Raw genomic sequence first — 9683 nt, forward strand, 5'->3', positions numbered from 1 at the left:
TTCGATTCCAAGTGTCTATGTCTCTGTTTTTGTGGCAGTACCATGCTGTCTTGACCACTATGGCTTTGTAGTACAGACTAAAATCTGGTATGCTGATGCCCCCAGCTTTATTTTTGTTACTAAGAACTGCCTTAGCTATACGGGTTTTTGTCCGGTTCCATACAAAACGCAGAATCATTATGTATCAACATTTTAAATAAAGATGAGATCAGTCTTAGCGTTTTTCCTCTTGGTCTTGGGCTCCCTGGTATCTTTTTTATGACATGACACTAATCTTTTCTTTATCTAAAATTTTAGTTTTTCTGATCATGAATTTCTTGCATTACTTGTATCTTAAATTATGGTAAAATGTATATAACATAAGATTTCATTTTAGCCATTTTTAAAGTGTATATTAATTACATTCACAATATTGTGCAGCCATCACCACTGTCCATTCCCAGAACTTTTTCATCTTCCCAAACTGAAACTCTGTCTCCCTTCAGTAACTCTCCAGTATTGACTCCCCCTATCTCTTGGTAACCTCTATTCTACATTCCGTTGCTATGAGTTTGACTACTCCAGGGACCTCAAATGTAAGTGGGACCATAGATCTTTGTCCTTTGGTGTCTGGCTTATTTCACTGAGCATAAAGTCTTCAAGGTTCATCTGTGCTGTAGCGAGTATCCCTTCCTTTTCAAGGCTGAATAACTTTCCATCATGTGTATATACCATGTTTTGCTTACCCATTCATCTGTTGAGGGACCCTTGGGTTTATTTCCCCTTCTTGGATATTGTGAACGGTGGGGCTATGAACATGAGTATACAAGTATTTGCTTGAGTTCCTGATTTCAATTCTCTGGGGGGGATATATATAGAGGTGGAATTAATGGATGATAAGGTAATTCCTACGTTTAACTTTTTGATGAACCACAGTAGTTGCACTACTTTATTTTTACACCAGCAAGGCACAGGGTTCCAATTTCTCTGCATTCTTGCCAACACTAATTTTCTATATTTGTTTGTTTATATTATAACCATCTCAATAGGTATGAACTGTGTCTTGCTGTGGGTTTCACTTGCATTTCCCTAAAGACTAGTGATATTGAATATCTTTCCACAGCCTTAGTGGGCATGTATGTAATTTTTTTTGAGAAATGTCTTTTCAAACCCTTTGCCCACTCTTGAACCAGGCTGCTTATTTTGTCGTCGTGATGTATTTGCACTACTTAAATAAAATTAAAAACAATTTTTTGAGCAGTTTTACGTTCATAGCAAACTGGAGAGGAAGGTGCCACAATCCCCCACCTAGCCCCTGTCTCCCCATTCCCCCCGAGTTGTGCATTTGTTACCATCAGCAAGTCTACAATGACATATCATTATCACCCAGAGTCCACAGTTTACTTCAGTGCTCTCAAAGGTTCTCAAACCTTTAACTTCCCTTCCGTAAGAAACTTCCCAGGAAGGCCCACTGTACATTTTGTGGGTCTGGAGAAATGGAGAATGACACATACCCAGAATTTTTATATTACTTATGATTTTTAAAAATATCAATGTGAGTTGTCTTCATTGCTGAGGTCTTTGGAGGCAGAGCGATCCCCCTCGTGTGGGGCAAAAGGCAGACCAGGAAATGGGCCTCCGGCAGGCTGGGGAGGGGCTGGGAGATCTGAGCTGCTAGAGTCTGGGGTGGTTAGGTCAATGCCTCCAGCCTATTTAGGGCAGATGTTCTGGGACTTGGGCCTTCCTGGGAAGTTTCTTACAGAAGGGAAGTTAAAGGTTTGAGTTCCAAGTTGGGGCAAGGCCTAGGAGAGGCAAAGGAACAGCTGTGACTGGGACACTGGCGGCAAGTGATACTTCTCAGGCAGATCCTCCCAGGAGAGAGACCCAGAGGCAAGGCAGACTGCTCCTGATCTGCTAGCCCTGTGTCCCCTGTGTCTGTGATGGACAGGTCTGTTTGAGAGTCCTGTCCCCCAAGCTCCAACTGCTCCTGTTTCCAAAGGCCTCACTTCCTTCCTGCACCTAGAGTGACGGGCGCCTCAGGCACCACTGGAGCAATGCCCAGTGGAGGTAGTGGTACGGTCCTAGCTCTTACTGGAAAGGGAGACTTGCAGACTCTCTTTGGAATCCAGCTTCCCCTTCGGCACTACTAACACCGTGCCTCACCCAGCTGCTGGCATGGTCCAGTTTATTCAGGCTCCCGGACAGCGCTTAAGAGGTGTGGTGATGGGTTGTTAATAATACATCAGTCGGCCCTTACTCTCAAAGACAGAAGTGCTCTTTTCTGGAGGCTCAGCTGAAATACCACATCGTTTCCTGAGGCTCAGCAGGGCATGTGTTAACTGTTAAGACCATTTATTAGAGTAGCAAGAGCAGGCATTTGCATCGCCATGCCAGCTGTCCACTCAACATGAGAGACGGTTCTGCACCTCCAGGGGAAAACAAGGCGAGATGGTACACTGCATGCTTCAATTTGGGAGGTTTCCCTCACTCCTACTTCAAATTAGCAGTCCTGTGGGTTAATCATTTGAGAGTAGGTTGCATCTGTGTCACCTTATGGGAGTCTGTTTATAGTGGGGCTGTCCCTCCCCTTCTCCAAAGGACCCAGGCTCCAGTGAGCAGCGCAGCCCTCTCCGCTTGGAAGGTCCTGATGATTCCACTGATGGGTTCAAAGCACAGATTGGTGCCTTCTCCTCGAACACTTGGCAGGTGCGCTCTCAGGTGGCTGTGGAGATATGTCTGAACACTTAGTTGCAAATGACAGAAGACCCAGGCACTTTGGGGCAGGCAACAATAATGACATTAAAGAACAATGTGCTGGCTCACAAAACTGACAATTGCATTTCAGGTCCGATGGAGCAACAACTTCTCGTCCCCTTCTTTAAAATTCTCACTCCTCTACTCGGGAGGCTGAGGCAAGAGAATCGCTTGGGCCCAGGAGTTGGAGGTTGCTGTGAGCTGTGTGAGGCCATGGCACTCTACCGAGGGCCATAAAGTGAGACTCTGTCTCTACAAAAAAAAAAAAAAATTCTCACTCCTTCTTGCTGCTCAGCTCTTCCTTCTGGAACCACTTTCTTTCTTCCTGAAATGCATTGATTCTGAAAGTCCTTTTGTCCTGTTGGTGGGACTGTCTGTCCTTTTGTGTTTATTGAAAAAATATCATGAGGTATACGTCTAGATTGACTGCTGTCTTCTCTAAGCCTCTTGAAAACCATTCTCCACTGCCATTGGCTGACTTATTATCCATAGTTCACTCATTCTCCTCCCTCTAGCCCAAGCCCCCTGCCCATGTCCTTTCGTCTCCATCCCTCAACCTCCTTACCAATCTTCACACCAAGCAGATGGCCTTGATTCCCACTTTATTGACAAAAGGAATTAATTAGAAGGGATTTCCTACAGATTCCCCCATCTACCTGCACCCCCCGACCTGCTAAAGCTGGTGACAAGGTCTTTGCCTTATGCACTGGATCCTGTCACCTCTCACTTGCCCAGTGACACCCCTCTGGTGACTCCTACATTATTGTTCAAATAGGATTATTCCCATCAGCCTTCAAACTAGCCATTGGTTTAAATGTGGGCTCCCCCAAAGTGGACTCTAAGACAGGATTCCAACGGAAGTAATTTATTTAGGGGTTTCAGGAAAGGGAAATTCTTTGGTGAGATTCAACTGTGAGTTTGTGTGTGTGTGTGTGTGTGTGTGTGTGTGTGAGAGAGAGAGAGAGAGAGAAAGAGCGAGAAGCAGGATCAAGCAGAGGGAAGGAGGAGTTTAATAGCAATACAGCTGCCACCAAAGCCTTGGCTGATCGCCTGGTGACCCCTGGAGTGGGGATGGCCCTGCCAAGGTGTTCTGAATTGAGGCAAGGGGACTGGGTGTTTGTTTTGCACATAGACCAGTTGTCAGGTATGGGCCAATCCCAGGAATGTGGCAAGACCTTGGGGACAGTGGCCCTTTTTGCCTCAGGCCTGAGGTGGACATCTGGAATGTGAACCACAGACTCCACTTCATAAAAGACTCAAGACAGGAGACACCTGGAGGTGAGTTCCATGGGGAACTTTGGATCTGGCAAAATGGAGGTATCAGAATTGTCCTACCCAAGGGGCAACTCCCATGGGTCATGGTCAAGGTCTGCTGGTACTGCTCATTTTTCACTTACGTGAGCCAAGAAAGCCTCAGCCCAGAGGTGCAGTTTCCACAGGACATGCTGTCAGGCTGAGGGACACAGGTGGGCACCCATAGTGCCTGGGTCCTGCTTTCCATGCTAGCTGCCACTCCCATTTTTGCTCCTCTCTGCAAAGCACTATTCCATTAAGAAGCTGTCAGTACTCTCTCTCTCCTGTTCTTCTTCCTTTCTCTCCACTCCCAAAGTTAGGCATCTATTGCCACCATTCTACAATGATCTCATGTTGCTAGATCCAATGGTTGTATGTCTCATGTCCTACACTTGACCCGAGACATTGCCTATCTGCTTGATCCTTTCTCCACAGCACACTCTGTCCACCTGGCTTGCAGGACACAAGGTCTTCCTGGCCCTCCAGGCCCTGACTAATCTTTCTCAGTCTTCTTCTTGAAGTCCTCTGCCTCTACCCAGCCTCTTAATTTTGGGTGTCCCAGGCCCTATAGTTGGTTCTTTCTCTTTTCTACTCTACTCTCTTCCCCCAATTTGTATCTCCAACCTTAAGTACTCCACCAATGCAGGACTTTTACCTCTAAGTCCCAGTTTGACACTTCCTTGTGTGTGGCTCATCTAAACTCACGTGTCCACATGACTTTCTAATAGCCCCAGACCTACTCTACCTGTAGACTACAGCATCTCAATAGGTGGCAATCAGATTTATTTATTTTTATTTTATTTTTTAATTTAGAGACAGAGTCTCACTTTGTTGCCCTGGGTAGAGTGCTGTGGTGTCATAGCACACAGCAACCTCAAACTCTTGGGCTCAAGTGATTCTCTTGCTCCAGTCTCCCAAGTAGATGCGACTATAGGTGCCCACCACAAGGCTTAGCTATTTTTAGAGATGGGGGTCTTGCTCTTGCTCAGGCTGGTCTCGAGCTCCTGAGCTCATGCAGTCCACCTGCTTTGGCCTCCCAAGTGTGCTAGGATTACAGGTGCAATCCACTGTGCCTGGCCCTGGATCCTTTTAGTTGCTCAGGCCCCCAAACCTGTATCATCTTGATTATTTTCTTTTCTCCTTACATCCAATATTCCAAGAATTCTTGTAAGCTCTACATTCAAAATGTATCTAGAATCCAGTCCTTTATTTCCTGAATTTCCAGGATAGCCCCCTACAAGTTCTCCTTGCTTCTGTTCTTGAGCTCCCATTGACTGTTCTGAATACAGAAGCCAGAGTGATTCTTTTTAGTCATCAGTCAGATCATGTCACTCCTCTACTCAAAAACCTGTGATGGAACAGATGCCTGTTCCCAGTCATGATGAAGTAACAGGGACTGGATAGACCCTCCTCCTCATATCAGGCAAGACAGATGAAACAAACTGTAACTGCGGAGAGAAGAGGAGCCAAGTGGGAAGCCCTCTCATTGCCCTGCTTTCTGCCTGGAGCCGGTGTCCAGGCTGCTGTGTGGGAGGTGGGGTGTGGGCAGTAAGCAGAGCAAGGAGGACCCTCCAAGGAAGTCACTGAGAGCTATGGGTCAGAGTGAGACACAGAAAGAAGCTATGCAAAAAAATAATAATGATTCTCCCCAGAATAGGGAGAAAATGGGTCCCTTGAATCTTCGTTGAATAAAAAAGGAATCCATGAATAGCGTTAAACTCTACCAGGTCAAGTGAAGAGTGACTTAGGGGAGCTGGGCTGAACCTCTAATGGGGCCTGCATGGAGATGGGATTACCCAAGTCTCCACTAGCCAGAGTTGGGAGTCGTTGCTGATTGCTAGATGTTCAGTAGACACCTAAGAAGAACTATACTTCAGTAGTGAGCCTGCACTATCTCCAGAGTACAGGCTATGCTAGACCTGCCTTTGCATACTTAAAAAGAAGTCTAGAAAGTATCCAATTGAACTGGAAGTAACTAAACTACCAACCAAAGCCTGACATCCTTAAAGGAGGACAGCAAAATTGAGACACTCAACAATTAAAAATTCACAACAGTCAGCATGCAATTAAAATTTACATGCTACCAAGGGAGAAAATGTGACCCATAGCCAGGAGCAAAGTCAGTCAACAGATATAGACCAAAGAATGATAGAAACAATGGAAATACCAGACAACAATGTTCAAACAATTATTTTCAAGTTTTTAAATAAAAACAAACATAGTAAAGGAAGAAACTGAAGTCAGAGTGATTCTTTTTAGTTATTAGTCAGATCATGTCACTCCATAATTAAAATAATTAAATGGATCAGACAGACTTATGTCTGAAATGTAAATTTCACTGAATAAGCTTAACAATTGGTTAAAAGATAAGTGAACGTGAAGATATAGTTCTATAAATGACCCAGAACAAAGAACACTGAGAAAAAGGACTAGAAAAAAGTTAACAGATTTTCAGTTACCCTGGAGCAATATCAAGTGGTCTAATGCATGTGAAACTGAAGTCCCCCAAAGAGGGGAGAGGACAAAAAATATTTTAATATATAATGGTTGATAATTTTCCAGATTTGAAAACTATGAATCTATAAATCTAAGAATTTCAATGAATACCAAGCAGGATATATGCAAAGAAAACCACATCAAGAAATGTCATTATCAATTTCCCAAAACCAACATTAAAGAGAAAATCCTAAAAGCAGCCAGAGAAAAATAAGACACATTACATACAGGGGAATGACGTAAACATGACACTAGTATTCTTTTTGGAAACAATACAAACCAAAAGTTAATGGGGTAACATTTTCAAAAAATGAAAACAAACAAACAAAAAAAACCCCCAACAAAACCCAACCCTGTCATTCTAGAATTCCCTTCCCTAGAAAAAAATATCTTTTACACATGAAGGCAAAATGAAATTTTTAAGACATCATCAGACTTGTACTACAAGAAAAGTTAAAGAAAGTTTTACAAGCATAAAGAAAACAATACCAGATAGAAATCTGATTCTACAAAAATGAGTGCACAGCTCTAAAGGAAAATATGCTGATAAATGTAATAAAAGTTTTAAAAATAAAAACCCAGATTATATGATCCTATACCTGGAAAATTCTAGGGAGTTAACTTCAAAACTCTTAGAAGTGATCAAGGAAAACAGTAGATCTCAGGATACAAAATCAATACTTACAAGTCAGTAGCTTTTATATATGCCAACAATAGTCAAGCTGAAAATATGGTCAAGGACTCTATTCCTTTTATGATCGTGCCAAAGAAGATGAAATATCTTGGAATTTACCTAACAAAGAACATGAAAGATCTCTATAAAGAGAACTATGAAACTCTGAGAAAAGAAATAGCTGAAGATGTTAACAAATGGAAAAACATACCATATTCATGGCTGGGAAGAATCAACATTGTTAAAATGTCCATACTACCCAAAGCAATCTACAGATTTAATGCAACCCCCATTAAAGCACCATTGTCATACTTTAACAAACTTGAAAAAATAATACTTTGTTTTATATGGACTCAGAAATAACCTCAAATAGCAAACACATTACTCAGAAATAAGAACAAATCAGGAGGTATCACATTACCAGACTTCAGGCTATACTATAAATCTATAGTGATCAAAACAGCATGGTACTGGCACAAAAACAGAGCAGTAGATGTATGGAACAGAATGGAGAACCGAAAGAAAACCCAGCTACTTATCATCATTTGATCTTTGACAGACTATCAAAATATTCTGTGGGGGAAAGACTCTCTATTTAACAAATGGTGCTGGGTGAACTGGCTGATGACCTGTAGAAGACTGAAACTAGACCCCCACCTTTCACCATAAACAAAAATCGATTCTCACTGGATAAAAGATTTAAACTTAAGACATGAAACTATAAAGATACTAGAAGAGAGTGTGGGGAAAACACTTGAAGAAATTAGCCTGGGAGAATATTTTATGAGGAGGACCCCCGGCAATTGAAGCAACGCCAAAAATACATTACTGGGATCGGATCAAACTAAAAAGCTTTTGCACAGCCAAGAGCACAGTAAGTAAAGCAAATAGACAACCTTCAGAATGGGAGAAGATTTTTGCAGGTTATGCTTCCAACAAAGGTCTGATAACTAGAATCTACAGAGAACTTCAAACTAATCAATAAGCAAAGAACAAATAACCCCATTTCTATGTGGGCAAGAGACTTGAATGGAAACTTCTCTGATGAAGACAGGTGCATGGCCTGAAAACACATGAAAAAATGCTCATTATCCTTAATCATTAGAGAAATGCAGATCAAAACCACTTTGGGATATTATCTAACTCCAATAAGATTAGCCCATATCATAAAATCCCAAACTACAGATGTTGGCATGGATGCGGAAAGAAGGGAACGCTTCTACACTGCTGGTGGGAATCCAAGCTAATACAGCCTTTTTGGAAAGAAGTTTGGAGAACACTCAAGGAACTAAAAGTAGACCTACCATTCAATCCTGCCATTCCTTTACTAGGTATATACCCAGATGATCAAAAATTAATTTACAACAAAGATATTTGCACAAGAATGTTTACTGTAGCCCAATTCATAATTGCCAAGACATGGAAACAGCTCAAGTACCCATCGATCCACAAATGGATTAATAAATTGTGGTATATGTACACCATGGAATACTATGCAGCCATAAAAAGATGGCGACTTCACATCTTTTCTGTTTACCTGGATGGAGCTGGAACATATGCTTGTTAGTAGAGTATCTCAAGAATGGAAAAACAAGTATCCAATGTACTCAATACTACTATTAAATTAATATATTATCACCTACACATTCATATGAATGGCAAAACATAACTATAGTCCAGAAAGTAGAAAGGAGGAGGAGAGAGAGAGGGGAGGAGACGGGGGACATGGAAAGAGGGAGAGTATTTGGGGGGACCTCACCTAATGTGCATGCTGCAATGGTACATTTCAAAACTATTAAGAAATTAATATAATTGTGATGGATGTTACTTAGTTTAATGTAAGCATTTCACATTGCATATCAAAGCAGTACCCTGAACCCCATAAATGCATCAATGTATAAAGTTATGATTTAATAAAAAAATAGGAAAAGTTAAAAAATAAAAACCCACTTAAAGAATGATTATTTGTAATGATATTTGTGGCATTTTGGTGGTCCATAAATGTTATTTTAAAAAGTTAAACTTGATTAGATATATTTAAATTATAGATGTGACATGTGTTTATTTCCTCCAAATACAAAATTAATAATAATAAACGGTTCCAACCTATCTTTTGAAGAAGAAAAGTTTGATATGTATCTTTCTGCACATTTTGTATATTAAATATAAAAGTACACAAACATGTGTAGAATGTAAATTGGTGTTTTACATGTAATTTTTCACATTATCCTGCTACATGAATTTAAAAACATTTATTAATACTTTTTCTCATCTTTTAAGTTCTTAAAAGACAATTAGCTATTTTCAAAAAAATATCAACCGTGTATTTTGGGGTTTACTACATGTTAAAATGTAATATATGTGACTACAGTAACCCAAAAAATTGGAGGAGTAAAATGGAAATATATTTTTACATCATACATAAAATGGTATATATCATTTGAAGGTAGATTATGATAAGTTAAATATGCATATTTTGAATCATGGA

Source organism: Nycticebus coucang, chromosome 9 (genome assembly GCF_027406575.1).
Source record: "Nycticebus coucang isolate mNycCou1 chromosome 9, mNycCou1.pri, whole genome shotgun sequence".
NCBI lineage: Eukaryota > Metazoa > Chordata > Mammalia > Primates > Lorisidae > Nycticebus > Nycticebus coucang.